A 19,366-nucleotide genomic window follows, 5' to 3' on the forward strand; every position below is an offset into this window, starting at 1 on the left:
TTAAAGATCTGAGGAGATATAGTTACTGACAGCATCATGAGTACATAGTTAAATTGTGGTGCAATCACCATTTTGATCACATTAACTTTCCCCCATAATGTAAGCCTAAGTTTCCCCCATTTATCCAAATCAGTTTTAATTTTTTGCAGCAATGGTTCTAAATTTAATGGAGGTATTTCCTCCACCTCCCTGCTTAGTTTTATTCCCAATATGTCATCCCTTTTGGTATCCATTTAAAGCCAGAATTTGTCAGTAAGTTTGAATAGTGTGATCCAGATATAGGCATAGCTTCTGACTTAGTCCAGTTAATTTTGTATCCTGATAGTTTGGAATAAGATTATATTGTTTCCATCAGATGTGGTATTGAGTGGGGTGGCTCTTATCATTAGCAAAATATCATCTGCATATAATAATAATTTGTGCTTTTTCCCTCCCCCTTCCACCCTCCTAATAGCAGCATTTGCTCTGATGGCAATGGCCAATGGTTCCAATACAATATTGAACAGTAACGGTGAAAGGGCACAGCCCTGTCTAGTGGCTCTGGTGAGGCTAAAAGGAGGCAAGATTACACCGTTGCCTTGGGGTTCTTGTATATAGTTTTAATCCATTTAATTTTGTAAAGGTTGGTCTAAATCCAAAATGTGATAAGGCTGCAAATAGAAATTCCCACTATACTCGGTTGAATGCCTTCTCGACATCAAGCGAAAGGGCAACGACAGGATCTTTATCTGACCGATTCAGCCAGATCAGGTGCAGTAATCTTCTCATATTGTCCGTCAAGGACCTATTTTTCATGAATCCAACTTGGTAGGTATGTTTAATGCTTGGCAGTGCTTTCTCCAGGCGTGTAGCGAGGATCTTAGTTAGTATCTTGTAATTCAAGTTTATCAGACTTAGAGGTCAGTAGTTAACATGATTTGTGGTTTCTGTAGCTTTCTTAGGTACCACTGACATTAAGGCCTCATCAAATGTCAGGGGGAGGGTTCCTAGTTTAAAAGCTTCATTGTATAATTGTTGTAATATTAATGCAAGTATATCTATATATTGCTTGTAGTATTCCACAGGAAATCCGTCGAGACCTGGTGATTTCCCTACTTTCATACTTGAAACTTCATTCCTGATTTCATTCTGTTATTAAATTATCTAATAATTCTACTTGCTCAGGTGCCAATCTAGGCAAATTAATTTCAGAGAAAAATTGTGTCATTTGTCATTGTTTGGGATTGATGTCTGACATATATATAGTTCTTTGTAAAACTGTTGAAAGACCTTATTTATTTCCTTTGTCGAGGAAGCTATTTCATCACCTCTTCTAACTGCTGGTATTACACTGTTTGAATTTTGTTGCTTCAGTTGCCTAGCAAGCAGCTTACCTGTCTTCTCTCCTCCTTCATAAAAATTTGTCCCCAATCTAAATAAGGCGCATTCCACCTTTTATTGTAAATTTCTTGCAGTTGAAACTTAAGTTTACATATATCTTGATGTAGTTTGTCTGAGAAAATTTTTGATAGTTCTATTTCCTGATTTCTAATTTCATATTCCAATTCCTTAATTCTCTTCATAGCCTCTTTTTTCTTGTTAGACGAATACCTCTGATGTATGCTTTTGATGCTGCCCATTCTATTGCCTTTGAGCTTGCACTGCCAGCATTAATTTCAAAAAAAGATATAAGGAAAGCCCCCCCTTTTGTGGGCCCATGCCAGCGCCCTGTGTGCTTCCCTTGGGTATGGGGTTGCTTCCTGTGCCTCCGTGGGAAGGGGGAAGGGGGTGTTGGGGGTGTGTTCCGGTGTCGCCGGGCCGTTCCCCTAGTGGTTCGTCGTGCTGCCCCAGTGCTCTGGTGGCTGCCCTTCCTGGCCCCTGTGCCCTTCTGCTGCCCTTTTTCTTCTGGTCCCTGCATCCTGGACCAATTTCTGTCTGTTGTGTACAGTCGGCCATATGGCTTCTGACGTGCCAGAGTGGTTCACGTCATATGGTAAGGTTCTGTACTCTTGTCTTGGCCCAACACACCAGCCACAGTAGTGATCGGATATTTAGCTGTGATCTGGGTCTCTGTGTGAGGATGGTTGTGTGTTTGTGGCCATCACCACAATTCAGTTTTGGGTGCTCTCAAGGGGATCAAGACTCTGGTGTCCTAGATTAAGGTATGAATGCTCACTAACTAGACAACAGACCTTTGCTGTCACTACTTGTTCATGTGTGGTTGTTTCTCCTTGTAAGTTGTATGGTTGGGGCCCCGTCTGCTCAGTGTCTCACTTCTCATCACTTCACAGTTATTGCCTTCACCACTTGTCTTTCGTTCTCATCTGTCTTCGTATTGTTTTGGTGGTTAGCCCTTCCTGATAGAAGTTGTCGGTTGGCTTTGAGTAGGATGCTGTAGGCTGACCTGGAAGGGCGGATAGAGGTCAAACACGCACACCATGTTCACTCACACACTTCATACCTTCTGTCTTGCAAGAATAAGTTGCATATATGTGTATTAATCTACATAAATGGTTCTGCCAGTGTGGCATTTACCATTACTATATATGCAGACAGGGGAAAAAAGATATAAGGTCATCCTTTAACAGTTGGCTGAAGGTTTCATCCTGCAACAAGGATGTATTCATTCGCCATCTGCCTTTTTTCTCAGTGTCAGTATTTATGTCAATAATTTCTACTGCTGCATGATCTGAGGGAGCCATTGCATTAATTTTACAATTTACAACTTGTTTTATTAGAGTATTTGATATCAAAAACATATCAATCCTGGAATAGGATTGGTGGCAGTGTGAGAAAAATATATATTCCCTGTCATTATGATTTATCATATGTCCACCAATCCCATGCCCTCACCTATCATCTGTATTGTAGCTCTATCCCTAGCTGTTATTGGGCCACTAAATTTTCTCCTATCGAGAAAGAGATCTGAAATTTGGTTAAAGTCTCCTGCTAATATTATCTGACCCTCCTCTTCACCCAATACATTATTAACTTCATGGAAAAAATGTGGGTCTCCCTTATTCGGAGCATAAATGTTGCACAATATCATCTTAGTTCCATTTATTAGTGCCTGTATGCATACCATTCTGGCCTCATCATCTTTAATCTCCTTAAGGAAAAGAAAATTCATGTTTTTGTTCACCAGTATGATTACCCCATTTTGTTTACTACAGAAAGAACTATGAAAAATATGACCAACCCAACCCCATTTCAGTTTACAAAGTGTGTTTCTTGTATGAAAGCAATGTCTGCTTCATTGTACTTCAGAAAGGCCAAACCCCTCCCTCTTTTTGCAGGATTTCCACATCCATTGATTTTTCAACTTATGCATGTACGAGGTCTGTTAGAAAAGTATCCGACCTTATTATTTTTTTCAAAAACCATATGGATTTGAATCACGTGTGATTACATCAGACATGCTTGAACCCTCGTGGGCATGCAAGAGTTTTTTCACGCCTGTCGGTTACGTCATTCGCCTGTGGGCAGTCTCTGAGTAAGGAGTCGCCCACCCTCTCATCGTTTTTTCATTGTTTAGGAATGGCTCAGAGACTGCTGCTTTGTTTGATAATTTTTTTTTTCAAAAGCTGTAAGGCACAACTGAGTAGACACCATTCGATAAATTCAGATGGTTTTCGGTAAAAATTTTAACGGCTGATGAGAGATTTTGGTCTGGTAAGAGAGAAAACTGACCCACCTTTCGTCAAAAAAGTGACAGCTGCCAATCAAAATCGGCCACGTCACTAAGCCCCGCCCCCTCTATGACGTCATAGCCAATCAGAATCGATGACGTCACTATGTCCCGCCCCTAAGCCCCTCCCCTAGTCCCGCCTCCAAGCCCCGCCCCTTATGACGTCACAGCCAATCATAATCGATGACGTCATTATGCCCCGCCCCTAAGCCCCGCCCCTGATCCCGCCTCCGAGCCCCCGCCCCTTATGACGTCACATCCAATCAGAGTCGATGACGTCAGTATGTCCCGCCCCTAAGCCCCGCCCCCAGCTCCTCCCCTAGTTCCGCCCCTGGCTCCTCCCCTAGCCCCACCCCCAAGCTCCTCCCCTAACCCCGGCCAAGCACCGCCTCCAAGCCATACCTCCCCTCCCACCCAGGGTCTAATATTTTAATGTCACTTTATTTCATGAATTAAAGAACGATTAAAAATACCTAGATCTTTTTAATGTATTAAAGAATTAACTAATTCTGAAATAATTAAACATAAATCAGTGTCTATTATTTAATGCCCCTTTAATATTTTTAATTCTTAAATTATTACGTTTCCTTTTCTGTTTTTTAATTCGTAAATTAAAGAAGGGGGTACAAATAGCCGTCTCTCGGCTGTAAGTCTTTGCAGCAAGACGGTCAAATACCCACGCATAGAGCCGCTCGCGGAAACATGACCCCACGGCTGTAAAACCTGTTGCAGAGCTGTGTCTGTGTGAGTGCGTGTGTGTGTGCGTGTGTGTGTGTGTGTGTGTGTGTGTGTGTGTGCGTGTGTGTGTGTGTGTGTGTGTGTGTGTGTGTGTGTGGCGGGACACCCGCTGAGCGGAGATGCTGCCCCGAGGTGATGAACCCGAAGAACAATAAACAATGCTCCTTATCACTCACGCCAGATGATGTTTTCTTTTAAGATATTAGCCGATCGATCATGGGGCGCGGGACACCCGCTGAGCGGAGATGCTGCCCCGAGCCCGAACAATAAACAATGCTCCTTATCACTTACGTCCCTGGGAACGAGTCAGCGAGCATTTCCACTACAACCGGTGAAGAGTGAAGATGCCTGGACCCCCAGCTATGGGTATAAAATAGAATAAATTTGCGGAAAAAATCCTGGAAAACCATGTTGTTTAATTAAGTTTTCTTGTCTTCGAGCAGAGTGCGAAAACCGCATCAGCTTTCAGGGTAAGTGATTTAAGTAATCTGTTTTGATAGAAATGAGTGTTTTTAAATGATGCACGCCGTCTGAAACTGTTTTTTTTTATTTTTTTTTAGACAAAACCACGCAGACGGTCCAGAGCGCGTTCGGACCCGTCCTCGGTAATATATTTGAAATAGTACAGAATATCCGCTTGCGAGGGTGATGCTTTGTATTCATTTATTTATGTTAATTCTAGAAATCAAGTCAGAGCCCCCTGAAGAAGTTCGAAGGCTGGAAGCCCCGACTTCACCACGCAGATGTAAGTACAGCGATCGAGATTAAATCACGATTAAAACTCTGGAATAACCCGATTTTTTCTGTCACAGCCCATGGAGAAGCGGGTCAGTGGGAGAGACCCGTAAAACGATCCGCGGATGTACACGGTAAGGAGTCGGAGTTTATGTATTTATTTATTTTAAATATTTAATAACTAACGATTTTCTCTTTTTTCAGCACGCGGTGGAGGGAGACCGTCTATTTTCCACAGAGACGCAAGGCTCGAAGATATTCTGAGCTGGGATTAACCTCATCACGCAACTTTCTTGAAAATGTGTAGTCTGTTTTTATTTTTTTATTTTTTCTCTTATTCCGATGGAACGGGAGAATTCATTTTGAAGAGGTATATTAACTGAATTTCTTGAGGTAGATTCTTCCTGCTACAGATTTTAAAAGATGGAAGGAGAGAATTCACATCGGGAAAATAACTTCGGACGTGTATTGGATTTAAACGCTTCAATAATCGACTCAGCGGGGAGCGCTCCTGGAGCAGATGGTCCATTACCCGAGGCGTTAAATTCGCCGCCTCAAAATAACATCGAGTCCGGAGAGAGACTTTTAAGCCGTGTTCGTTTAACACCGTTAAATGAGGCTCTTAACAATTTAGCGGCTGAACGAGAATCGGAAGAAATTAACCCCTACATCATTTCTGCGATTAACGCTATAAATTCGACGGTCCAGTCTGATACTGAAGAGCCCCCTGACCCCCCGCACACCTCACCTCCAGACGAGTCCGGTCCCGCGGCGTTGAACCAGGTACGTCTGACTCCGTTAAATAACGCCGTAAACCTCCTCGCGTGTGAAGTTAATCCTCACGTCCAATCCGCGGTGGATGAATTAAATCAAACGCCTAACGACGCTCGCGCTTTTTCACCTTTAAGAAGTCCCTCCCCGCGCAATGCGCGCGGAGAAGAGATTTTAAACAGAGCTCGTTTAACCCCGATAAACGCGGCGATCTCTGTTTTGATGGAAGACGGAGATGATGCACGACCGGGACCCAGCCGACACTCTCCCATGACGGGTGGTGGGGCTGCTAACGTCATCAGGAGACCTGCTTTTAACAATATCGAAATCAGGCTGCCTCTCAATTTCCAGCGCGCCGACGAAATTCCCGACTACGCGGAATTTTACCGTAACGTCGTTGGGGCTCTTCATAACTCGGTCGAAAAGGCTTTAACACACGCCAGGGCCGGGGACTTTATCCAAATGGAGATTCGTGGGGACTCAGTCTACAACGAGGCCGCTTTGATCAGCTCATATAACGACGCTGGCGATGTGACGGGCTTCCAAAATCTGTTAGAACGATTGATACAATCAAATTCCAACGTTTTAGCCGACGAGTCTCTGGAATTAGTGGTTCAAGTCATCCGCAACCAGAACGGCGCGGGGAAGCGCAGAATAGATGACCTCCTCCATCACGAGGTTCTGAGGAAAAAATCCAAATGCCTTAATATCGTGTATAATCCTGACAACAGTTTATGTTTCGCGATAAACCTCGTTCAGTTATTGAATCCTCATCTGAGTACGCACGAGGCGGAGCAGCGCGGACTGGCGTTACAAAATAGCGTCGGATTAACGGAAGCTACGCCGGTATCTTTAGAGCAGGTGGGAAAATTTGAAAACGCTCTGGGTTGTAAAATTGTGGTGTTTTTCAGAGCCGAAGGGGAGAGAAAGCTGACAAAATTCCAGACAGGAATACCGGCGCAGCAGAAAACTCTTTTCGTTTTTCTGTTTAATAATCATTTTTACGGAATCATCGATTTAAAGAGATTTTTGGGAGTGAAATATGTATGTAAGTTTTGCTTTGAGGGGTACAATAACCACGCCTCCCATAATTGTCCGTCATATTGTAAAATTTGTGAATCCACGCAGTGTTATGAGAAAAATAACCCTGTATTCTGCAGCGAATGTAACAAGGAGTGTCGCTCTCCCACCTGTTACAGCCTGCATAAACAGCCGAAGTATCGTCCTTCCGCCGGTAAGTTCGTTAATGTGTGTGATAACAGAAAAAAATGCTCTCGATGTAAACGTGAGTATTACATAGCGTTTTCTAAAAACAGCGCTCCGCACGTGTGTAAGCAGAAGAGGTGTCATATATGCGGCGAGGCTCTCCAGGAGCCGAGCGAGGGTCACCTCTGCTATATGACCCCGCTCAAAGCTGAAGAGACGCATTCAGAGAAATATGTTTTTTATGATTTTGAAACGTATGTCGATAATAACGGGGAACACGTACCGTTTTACGTCAGCGCTGTAACAAAGACGGGTGATTTTTGGAGCGCATGGGGGACAGACTGCGTAGCCCGCTTCTTTAAACATTTTAGAACGAGAAAATTCAAAGAATACGTGTTCATCGCTCACAACTCAAAAGGTTTTGACGGCTATTTGCTTCTAAAGTATTTAGTCCAGCAGGGCGTAACCCCCGCTGTGATTATGACCGGGAGTAAACTATTACTCATGACAGACGCCGCCTTTAAACAGAAATATATAGATTCGTTATCTTTCCTTACAATGCGCTTATCTCAGATGCCTAAAGCCCTGGGGATCCGGCTGAAAGACGAAATCATCCGCAAAGGTTACTTTCCGCACCTGTTCAGTTCAGAAAAAAATCTGAACTATGTCGGTCCGTACCCTGACTCAGCGGCTTACGGGGTCGCAAATATGTCAGAGGGAGAAAGAGAGGAATTTAACGCGTGGTACGTGCGGAAAAAAAAACGCAATTTTCGATTTTAAAGCCGAGGCCGTTATGTATTGTGATAACGACACAAAAATCTTGGCTGCAGCCTGCTCCAAATTTATGTCTGAATTCATCGCTGAAACACTCGTGGATCCTTTTACCTGCGTTACAATCGCCTCGGCGTGTATGAAAGTCTTCCAAACTAACTTTCTTGCTCCAAAAACGCTGGCGATCCCCTCCGCCGACAATTATAGAACGAGGCATAAAAAATATTCGGACGTGGCCGTGCAATGGTTAGAATGGGTTGCTGAGACGCAAAACATTATCATCGATCATGCTCTAAACAGGGGCGAGAAAAAAATAGGAGGTTATTATGTTGATGGGTATGCTCAGATTGACGGCCGGATAAAAGTGTGGGAGTTTCTCGGATGTTTTTACCACGGGTGTGCAAGGTGTTTTACACAGCATGAAATAAACCCTCTCACAAACACCTCATTTGGAGAGCTCCACGCAGCGTGTCAGAAAAAAATAGCCTTTCTGCGGGCTATGCCGGGCGTCACCCTCAACGTAATTTGGGAGCATCAATGGCTTGAAATGAGGCTGAGGGATGAGAGCGTTCGGTGTTTCCTCGCCCGCAGGGGGTTACCGCCGCCCCTCGAACCTCGCGACGCTTTATACGGCGGTCGGACTTGCGCGGCCCGTCTGAGGTACACGGCTGAGCAAGATGAGACGGTCTATTACGTCGACGTGACCTCGCTGTATCCTTACGTTAACGTAAATTTCACATATCCCACGGGGCATCCGGAAATTATAGAGAGAAATTTCAGAGATCCCAGGACTTATTTCGGGCTCATCAAAGCCATCGTGTACCCGCCCCAGGGGCTAAAATTCCCCGTCCTCCCACACAGAACTCCTCACGGTAAACTGGTGTTTACTCTGTGTCGCACCTGCGCTGATGAAAATAATCAAGCTGCAGCGTGCACACACAGTCAGCAGCAGAGAGCTCTGTCTGGGACTTGGACGACCCCGGAATTCCACAAAGCTCTGGATACAGGCTATGCTGTAGCTAAGATTTTTGAAGTCTGGCATTTTGAGGAAAAAAGTGATAAAATCTTTGAGGGGTACATAAACACCTTCTTAAAACACAAGCAGGAAGCCTCTGGTTTCCCTCCCGAATTTGATAAAGACTCCGAGAGCAGAGAAAAATACATCACGGACTACTGGCTGAATCAGAAGATTCGTTTAGACCCAGAAAAAATCAGTCACAATCCGGCAAAACGTCAGATGGCTAAGATCTGCCTCAACTCCTTCTGGGGGAAATTCGCCCAGAGGGCAAATCTGACGCAGACCGCGCTCGTTAAAAATGCTGACGATCTGTTCAGGTATCTGTTTTCTGAAGAGTACGAGGTCACATATCTAACATTCCTCAGCAGTCAGGCGGCTATGGTTCAATGGAGGTACGGCCCGCGGCACGTCAGCCGACCGGGTAAAACCGTCAATATTTTCATCGCGGCGTTTACAACGGCGTACGCGCGTTTGACCTTGTACGGTTTTATGGAGGCTGTGGCAAATCCTGACAGGATTCTGTATTATGATACCGATAGCCTGATTTACGTTTGTAGGCGGGGTGAAACCCCGCTGCCTACCGGTAATTATCTGGGGCAGCTCACCGACGAGTTGAACGGCGACGTCATCACAGAGTTTGCAGCGGCGGGACCTAAAAGTTACGCATATAAAACCGCACGAGGTAAAACGGTCATGCGTGTGAAGGGGATCACTCAAACCCACGAAAGCTGTCAGAAAATAAACTTTGACAGCGTCAAAGATCTGGTCGAGGGTTATATAAAAGATCCCGCCCTCGCTGCATCTATCATAACGCCGCAGCAGGGAATTAAACGTCATAAAAGCAGTTTCAGTTTGACAAACGTGTCATTTCAAAAATCCTTCAGGGTGGTGTATGACAAGCGGCGTCTTTTAAAGGACGGGGAAACCGAACCGTTCGGATTTTGAAACATGTCTCACTCTGGAAATACGGTGGAGATTGACCCCAGACTTCAGCTCCCATTCTCCTGTCTCATCGTTGGACCGAGTGGTTCGGGAAAGACTGTGTTTGTGAAAACATTGCTGGAAAATTGTAGCCACGCTATGAGACATGTGCCTGACAACATTGTATGGCTGTATACGTCTGAACAACCTCTGTATTCTGAACTGAAGAATAAAAATATTAAATTTGTAAGAGGACTCCCTGACTCATTTCTGGACGACAGCCTTTTCCCTGAAGGTCAGAGCCATCTGGTTATTTTGGACGATCTCATCTTTCAAGCAACGGATCATCCTGAAGTTGTAAGAATTTTCACCCAGTACAGACATCACCGGAATATGAGCGTCATCATGATCACACAGAACGTGTTTCATAAAGGGAAATACAGTCGAACCATCAGTTTGAATTGTAATTATATGGTGCTGTTTAAAAATCCCAGAGACAAGTTACAGATGAACATTCTGGCTCAGCAAATGTTTCCCGGCAGAAAACAATTTTTTTTGGAGGCACTTGATGATGCTACGAGCGTACCTTACGGGTATTTATTACTGGATTGCACGCAGGAGTGTCCAGATCAGTTCAGACTGAGATCGGGATTACTCCCGCACGAGTGGCCCACAGTTTATTTACAGAAAGATAAACGGATATGAGCTCTCTTTTAAAAAGGAACGCCCCCGCTCTTAAAGCGCTAATCAGAGCCGGGGCGAGGGAGCGTCACCACAGCCTGAAGACCTGCAGGGCGGAGCTTCTGAAAACTTTATCCGAGATCGCTTTGAATATATTAAAGGGGAATATCGCCTTGAGCGACTCTCAATTCCGGGCCTTGAAAAAACGAAAAAGAGTTTTACGTCTTCTGGCCGACAGAAAAACCAGTTATAAAAAGAAGCGGGGAGCGCTGATTCAGACGGGCGGCTTTCTCCTGCCTCTGCTCGCCGCGGCCCTGCCCGTTATAACGAGTCTAATAGTACCCAGAGGATAATGGCGTTCAAAGCGGCGCAAAAGATGTTTTTACTCACTCCACAGCAGATGCTTCAACTCAGTCATTCCGTTCCGCCGAGCGGAAATAACATCAGACAAACGGCGGAAAATGATTTAGACTCGCGAATGCGAGGTATACTGGAAGAACGTACTCACTCTCCTTATGAAAAAATTAAAAAGTATGAGGCTCTGCTGCAGCGCTATTTAACCCTGATCAAGCAGGGGGAACTCGAATCACGCGTTTCACCCCCGCAAGAGACTCGCGTCGCTAAGCAACCTGAGGAGGAGGGGGTGGAGGAGGAGGAGGAGGAGGATGAGACTGTCACAGAGGTCCTGAAGAATATCCCCTCCAGAGAGCGTAGAAACGCTGAATATATTATGAGGAAATTATCGAAGGGTGATACGCGCTGGAGTCCGTCGGGGGAATTTATTTACAAGGGGAAAGTCGTGAGGGGGTCTCACGCCATAGATCTTATGAAACATCTCGGATCCTCGTTCAAGAAATCGAGCCCTCCTACAGGCTGGGTGAAGTTCCTCAATATTTTACAGGAGCGGAACATCCCGGTGGCGTGCGTATCAAACCCGCAAGCCCGCGAGCAGCTTCAGAAGCTTAAAAAAGGCCGGAGCAGCTCGCCGGATGAATCCCTTCTTTTAACCGATTCGCCGGCCAGGAAGAAACTTAAGAAAAAAAAAGACTTCCAACGCTGGGAAGGTTTCTCACCATAAAAGGAGGGTATCGAATTAAAAACTGACTGGATATTATGATCAAGATTCTTTAAAATACATCGCAGTCAGTCACGTTTTTGTATATTGTTACTAATAAAACACAGACTGAAACTCATCTCCGGCCTTCATCACTTTTATTCGGTATACGGTTTAAAAAACAACTTTCAACACTTCTCTACTTAATAACAACGATGCAAAAACATTAAAGGTATGATCGGGGGTGCATTTTCTACACATTCGGAACATTTTTCACAAAAAAACACATAAAAAAAATCAAAGGTCAAAGGTCAAAGCTTCTTTCTACGTTTAAAAACGGGGGTTTACATCATGCAAACGCGATAAAACTTTAAAGGTATGATCGGAAGGCCGCTCTCACACATCCACCCCGTTTTCAGGCGAAAAAAAACATAAAAAAAATTTAGGATCAAAGATTAACACTTCTTTCTGTACTTAATAACAATGTTTTAAAGCGTGCAAACGCGATAAAACTTTAAAGGTATGTTCGGAAGGCCGCTCTCACACATCCACCCCGTTTTCAGGCGAAAAAAAAACACATAAAAAAAATCAAAGGTCAAAGGTCAAAGCTTCTTTCTACGTTTAAAAACGGGGGTTTACATTATGCAAACGCGTTAAAACTTTAAAGGTATGTTCGGAAGGCCGCTCTCACACATCCACCCCGTTTTCAGGCGAAAAAAAACACATAAAAAAAATCAAAGGTCAAAGGTCAAAGCTTCTTTCTACGTTTAAAAACGGGGGTTTACATTATGCAAACGCGTTAAAACTTTAAAGGTATGTTCGGAAGGCCGCTCTCACACATCCACCCCGTTTTCAGGCGAAAAAAAACACATAAAAAAAATCAAAGGTCAAAGGTCAAAGCTTCTTTCTACGTTTAAAAACGGGGGTTTACATTATGCAAACGCGTTAAAACTTTAAAGGTATGTTCGGAAGGCCGCTCTCACACATCCACCCCGTTTTCAGGCGAAAAAAAACACATACAAAAAATCAAAGGTCAAAGGTCAAAGCTTCTTTCTACGTTTAAAAACGGGGGTTTACATTATGCAAACGCGTTAAAACTTTAAAGGTATGATCGGAAGGCCGCTCTCACACATCCACCCCGTTTTCAGGCGAAAAAAACACATACAAAAATCAAAGGTCAAAGGTCAAGGCTTCTTTCTACATTTAAAAAACGGGGGTTTAAATTTTCCAAACGCAATAAAACTTTAAAGGTATGATCGGGAGAGCGTTCTAAGACGGGGGTTACATTTTCACACGGAAAAACATAAAAAAATAGGAACGCCGGTTAACACAAGCCGTGACAATATTTAAACTCATGCAGAGGCCCTGCTAGCTGGTTACAGGAGGTATTGCAGCTTTTCTTAAGGCAATAACGATATCTTTTCACAAAATCAGAAACCAAATCATCGTTCGCGATAGTATTTTCGGAGTATAAAGACACCACGTCCCGGTACGACTTCCCACTGGCTCTGTTATACAGATAATACACGCAGTGTTGTCCGCATACGTCGGATAACTCGTGCTGAAGCTGCTTGTTGTGATACAGAATGTTTTTAACATCTGGGAGATTCTCCAGATATTGCAGGATGCTTTTAGGGTAGTAATCAAAGTCAGGGCTGAGGCCGAACGAGTCAAAAAATGTGGCTCGACCATTTTTTTCAACGGTGAGCGCTAACCAGTGTTCTCCCGGTAAATGTCTAGGGTGGGTGTTTACAATGAAATATACGGGAGGGCCCGGCTTGATCCGGAATAACTCGTCAGACGCAAAAACACCGGCAAACAGGTCTCCTATTAAGCCCCTCATAACTGCGTCCAATTCCAGGGTGTTCATCAGTAAAAATCCACAAGGACCTGTCGCTTGGAATTAATCTCCAGGAGAGAATCATAACACGCGTACACTATCAGCGTGGTGGTATGCGGAGTCGCGACTCTGAATCTCATTTCAAGTCGCAGGGTGCCTGTGGAGACGGGGCTCAGAGCGCCGCTGTCCTCCTCCGGGTTTAAATTGAAGACGTACAGCGCGTAGCCGCGCGCAAAATCCTCCCGGTCTATACAGAGAGGCTGGTCTTTGAGGTGTCGTCCGGTCGCGGTGTAGAGATTGTAAAACTCCCTGACAGAGAGTTCGTTGTTAAATTCAGGCTGGAAAGCTTTAGCCGGCAGCTGTCTCCCGTTTTGACTGAGTGCGAGGTACTCCAGGTCATAGTGTGCAAATTCAAACGGGGACAGATCTCTTCTCCCACTGAATGCATTGTGATTCACCATACCCAGAACCACATATTTGGGCATGGTTCCTAAAAACAGGTTCTCCTGGTTGCATATCCTGGAATGGCTGGGGATCACGTAAGTCTTAACGTTGATTCGTGATAACGGGTACACGGCGTTCCCTTTCATGAGAGCCGCGGAGTGGCCCAATCTCACTGCAGGGGATACGGTGACTTTCTTAACGAATAGGGATGCGCCCAGAATTTTCAGCTTGAAAGTGGAGGCCGCCAGCCCCATCAGGCAGAAAGCATCGCTGGCTCGAATTAATTTAACTCTTAGATCAATGTTATTCAGAAGAAGCCTCTCGCAGAAAAATATGTCCGCGTGCAGCGGACCCTGAACTTGAAATTCACGCGATTCGGCGCTAAAGCGCGCTCTGCTCACGAGGCCTTTATTCGGGCCCGCGTCATCCACAGCGGTCGAATTGTGCTGACCCGGGGTGTCCTTGTAAAACAAACCGCCCGTGAACTGCGATTTCAATGAAGCGGGGGAAAAGTTCAGCAGCGTCTCAATCATTGCCCTGTACGGGTGCGTCGCGCTGGACTGGGAAATCAGCCGGTCACCCAGAGTCACGTCGACTTGTGAGAAAATCGTATTGAGAGGATAATTTATGACGCCCACGCGGGCGTCATTAGCCAGGTCAGTCCCGTCGGCGTTTGTAATTTTCATTCGCAGATAAAGCAGCGTATTATTGAGGTCTAAATACCTCTCACCGTCTCCGGGGATAAAAAACTCGATAGGGCCCATGTCCGTCAGGGCTGATAACGGGCTGACTTCAACGTATTGGCTTTGCTCGATGGACAGCTGGGTCCCGGGGACGGCGAATAAATCCAATTCGCTCATGGTGCATTCGGGGGAATTATTTCGCAAAAGAGACATTGTTTAAGAGAAAATATCCCCGGACAACCTCCTCTTCTTATGCTTCCTTCGAACTGTTCTGCTTTTTCCGGGGGTCTTTCGCTTTTTAACTGTTTTGACCCGTTTCCCCGGGGGGCGTTTCCGGGGCCTTCTTGAGAGCACCATGATCCCGGACCCCCGCTGCTGCTCGGGCTCCTGACTCCGTCCGGCCCTCTCAACAACGCGGCTCACTACGTCGGAAGCGATGCTTCGGGCTGCGTTTTTCAGGTGAGGTTTGGCGATCGTGTATCCTTGTTTAATCAGCGGCGACACAAATTTGAACAGTTTCGAAAATATGTTCCCGAGCCCGCGCCCGTACATAACAGGAGCGCCGTGGAAGCCGTGAAGGCCGTTCCCGACTTGATTTTCATAGTAAGGCACAAATCTATAAATGTCGGCTTTGTGCGCTGCCCCAGCCATTTTTTTTTTATCCCGCCGGTTTAAAATGTAATGTCACAACCACTTTACCGTATCTGAAATCCACCGTTTGATCTTGATCGCTTTTGATTTCGATGCGTATTGTCTCAATATGTCTTTTGGAGACCGGGATGTAATAAGCGGGGTTGAATTTCTTTGTAATTATTTCCCCGAAACGACCTCCAATTTCGAACGCTCGGAGGAGAGGAGCAAAAGCGTCACCCACCGCCTGAGGCTGTACAACGTCTGTATAACAGAACAGGTGATACATCCCTGCTTTTATATCGGGGTAGCGGGGACAGCTCGTGACCCCGGGTCCGCATCTCAGCCATTGATTAGGGTGCATCCCCAGCATGTACGCCGTCGGGGCTTCAAAATATACCTGGCTGGTACCGTCTCCTTCCCACAGAAACTTTTTCTGGATATCGTCATATTTTAAAGTCAGATTCGGATCTATAGTCTTCAAACGAGGGTTTATCAGCCCTGCAATAACCTCAAAGTTATCATAATATCCCGTGTCAAAATATCGCGAGTGAACGGCGAGTTTGTTCTTGCCCGTAATTTTCATCACCTGGAACGTACAGGAAGGCTTTTCCGGGATATTTAACCAGGTGTGCGGATAACAAATTTCCGTCAGCGCCACATCCCAGTCACCCTCTAGATCCAGGTGTCGAGCCAAGTCCACCTGGTAGCATGAAATTGTGTTGTCCGGGAATACTTTTAGGCTGGCGTTTGAAGGCAGAGTCATATAAAATCCGTGTTTCAGATCCCGATCCATTTCTCATATGTCGGTTGAAGATGGAAGTTCTCATATTTATACGGCCATCAGCTGGTCCACGGGAACCCAGGAGTTAAATTTCTCGGGCCAATTTTTCCATCTGACAAATACAAATTTCTTTCCCTTGGTAAAACGTTCACGAATAATTTCTTGAACCTGATACGGTCTGTCTTTTGCTATTTTAACCTTCTGCAATTCCGGTTCATAGAATGAGCCTTCAATGATCTCACCGTCATAATCTTTCAATTTATAAACGGGCGGCGTACGTTGTATACATTCTGACACCGTGAACATTTCATCCGTAAAACTTTGTTCATATTTTTTATCAAAAACTCCCCTGAGCTTGGAGACCCTGACTATATCTCCGACCTTATATTTACACTTCACAGGCCTCCTGCGTAGGGTGGATGCCCCATACAAATTTTGAAACACTTGATCGACATTTCGATCATTAACCTCATTCGGCCTCATCTTAATGCTTTTATGATAACTCTCGTTATAAGCCGTGAGTAAAGACGGTAGGACGTCGATGTATCTTCTCGTGTTTTTAGCAGTAAAATATCTCCACATTCTCGTCTTTAGCGTGCGATTAAACCTCTCGACAACCGAGGCTTTCAGATCACTTGCGGTGGCAAAATGTAGAATCCGGTGTTTTTTCATTAAATCCTTGAACGATTTGTTAAAAAACTCTTTCCCGGCATCAGTCTGCATCTTCAGAGGCACCCCGCTCTGCTTTAAGAGTGAGGCAAAGGCCTGTGAGACTTCGCGCCCTTGCTTTGACTTCAGAGGTCTGGCATACGCTTTTTTTGAGAAGATATCGATAACGGTCAGCAGGTACTTGTACCCGTCGTTAAAATCTGATAACCCCTGCATGTCGCATAAATCCGCCTGAAATTGGTTAAGCGGGTTTGTGACAAATACTCTATTTCTTGGAAAATGCGTCCTGGCAGGTTTGTGTAATGTGTATGCATCTTCCCCCGACAGGAAATCTCTGATATGCTTCATACGAATTTTAGAGCTGTGTTGATCATGCAGAGCCCTGCGTAAACGCTCCGGCCCTCCAAAACTCCCCGGATTTACCGGACTATAATATACATCCTTCATTAAACCCTCATCACCCATCTTTTAAGACGGATCTCTTCAGAATGATGAACCGGATAGTCCTTTTGCATTTTTATATGTTTTAGCGACCATAAATATTAGTCTTTTGTTTTAAATTGAACTCTGATTCAGCACCGCGGAGAGCGCTCACAGAGCAGCCTCGAGCTTTTAATAAGACCGTGTTAAAACCCCTCATTAATTCATACGAGCACCTTTTTTCCACCAAAACCTCGTTTGTATGACTCTGTCTTGCAATATGAAGCGCCTTGAGGCAACTGTTTTGTTGTGGTTTTGGCGCTATATAAATTTGATTTGTAAAACATTTCACCCTTTTTCAACAATATTATAGGAAAGAACACAGGCCGTATAAGGTTTAGAATATATGCTTTATTACATTCATTAAAGTCACGCACAGAGAAAAAAGCAATTGTTCATGTTTATTAAACACAACATGTGTGAAGGAAAAAAGTATACGTTTTAAATAGGAGCTCTTGGAAACGTTAAATTGAACTCTGATTCAGCACCGCGGAGAGCGCTCACAGAGCAGCCTCGAGCTTTTAATGAGACCGTGTTAAAACCCCTCATTAATTCATACGAGCACCTTTTTTCCACCAAAACCTCGTTTGTATGACTCTGTCTTGCAATATGAAAAACATTTCACCCTTTTTCAACAATATTATAGGAAAGAACACAGGCCGTATAAGGTTTAGAATATGTGCTTTATTACATTCATTAAAGTCACACACAGAGAAAAAAGCAATTGTTCATGTTTATTAAACACAGCATACGTGAAGGAAAAAAGCATACGTTCACGTACAAAACTGGAAAACTCTCAGTAATACATCTCCCCCGCATTTACGGTTTATTTCAGTATTCAGCTGTAAAAGTGTAGGAACAATCTCCCCTCTGGACACCCCCATCTGTTTCACCCGGCACGCTATCACATCCACAAACAGAGTGTATAATGTAAGCAGATGCATCGTATTACACCGTGTAAAATCGTCAGTGGTCAAAACAGAGATTTTCAGTAATACGTTGTACAGAGATTTTTCAGATGAATGGAGAGCCGCGCTGTAGATATGATCTGTCCAGACTCCGGGCCCGGGGCGACGTCTGATAACGTCGAAAACCCTCTCCATAGCGCATAAAGGCGGGGCGTCTGGGATCTCCAGCCTGCGAATGACTACCCGCTCCAGCTTATACGAGAGTCCACGTATAATATAAACTTCCCGCAAACTTTGAAAGAGAATCATCACACAATTACCCATGACTGTAAAACAATATAATGATATTTAAAAAAAAAAAAAAAAAAAAAAAAAAAAAAAAAAAAAACAACAGGTTTTTCTTCAGTCGTCTGGGTTATAGACGGCTACCATCCCCTCCAGGTCGAGATCTGCGTCTTCACCGAAACATGTGTACAGTTCGTTGATCTTTGCTTCAAAAGTATCAGTGTATTTCAGCTCAGTGAGGATGTTTTCTACCACCCCCTGAACCCTCGCAGCCGATGGGTTGAGGAAGCGCTGGGCTAGGAGCTTTACCACAGCCGGGATGAAGGTCGGTCTCCAGAGTCTCACCATTAATCTCTCAAAATGTCCGGTAAAGAAATATTCATTTAACGGGTCCAGGCACTCGTGCTGGCGCTGGCTGGGGTGATCGATCTCACACCCGTAACAGAGTTTTTGTCTGTAACTTTTGATCACAGCCAAAAGTAAGTGTGCCACGCCGACTTTCACCGTTTTCAGGAATTCCTCTGACAGGAACCCGTCAGGCCGGTCAGATGCGTAAGATGTGGCGTATTTCTCAGCCGGCTCGAGGTCTTGTACCTCCCGCGGACTCGCGGCCTCCGTGACAGCGGGAAGAGACCCCACGCCTCCCGGGCTGGAAAGCGCGTGAGAAGGATGGATCTCGCCCCAGACCGCCTCGAGCTGAACTCCCCACGGGCTCTCGTACCCACCGCGGGTCCGTGAAGCCTGGCTCAGGGAGGGCCGGTCTCTTCCACAGTCGAGCGCGCAGTCACAAGCGATGTCGTCGGCCGCTGCAATGGGAGAGGTTGAGGAGCTCATGCTGGTTCGTCGTCCGATGCTTGAATGAGATGTGGTCCCCTGGTTTTTATAGAAATCCCCGTGCATGCGGGGAGGAGCTACGTCAGAGTTTTTTTATTTTTTTTATTTTTTTTTATTTTATTTTTTATTTTATTTTTTTATTTATTTTTTTTAAGTAAAAAGAGGGGCCAAGTTTTTTCGGACTTCGATAACGTCCCTCCAGGCCAGGCACCTTGTAAAGAGGCCCGTAATCCTGTCGTTGCAGGTG

General features: G+C 44.9%; 1 protein-coding gene across 1 annotated transcript in view; it reads right to left on the reverse strand.

Annotated features, from left to right (window-relative positions):
• LOC117517612 (transgelin-like) overlaps positions 1-18,689 on the reverse strand; it is a 36,077-nt gene extending 17,388 nt beyond the window's left edge. The window contains exons 1-2 of the mRNA XM_034178700.1: positions 18,682-18,689; positions 1,125-1,130 (exon numbers count right to left, since the gene is read on the reverse strand). The gene's annotated coding sequence lies outside the window, so the exon portion shown is untranslated. The remainder of the gene's footprint in view (positions 1-1,124; positions 1,131-18,681) is intronic.
• Between the last annotated feature and the right edge of the window lie 677 nt (positions 18,690-19,366).

Source organism: Thalassophryne amazonica, chromosome 9 (assembly GCF_902500255.1).
Source record: "Thalassophryne amazonica chromosome 9, fThaAma1.1, whole genome shotgun sequence".
In the NCBI taxonomy this organism is placed as follows: domain Eukaryota; kingdom Metazoa; phylum Chordata; class Actinopteri; order Batrachoidiformes; family Batrachoididae; genus Thalassophryne; species Thalassophryne amazonica.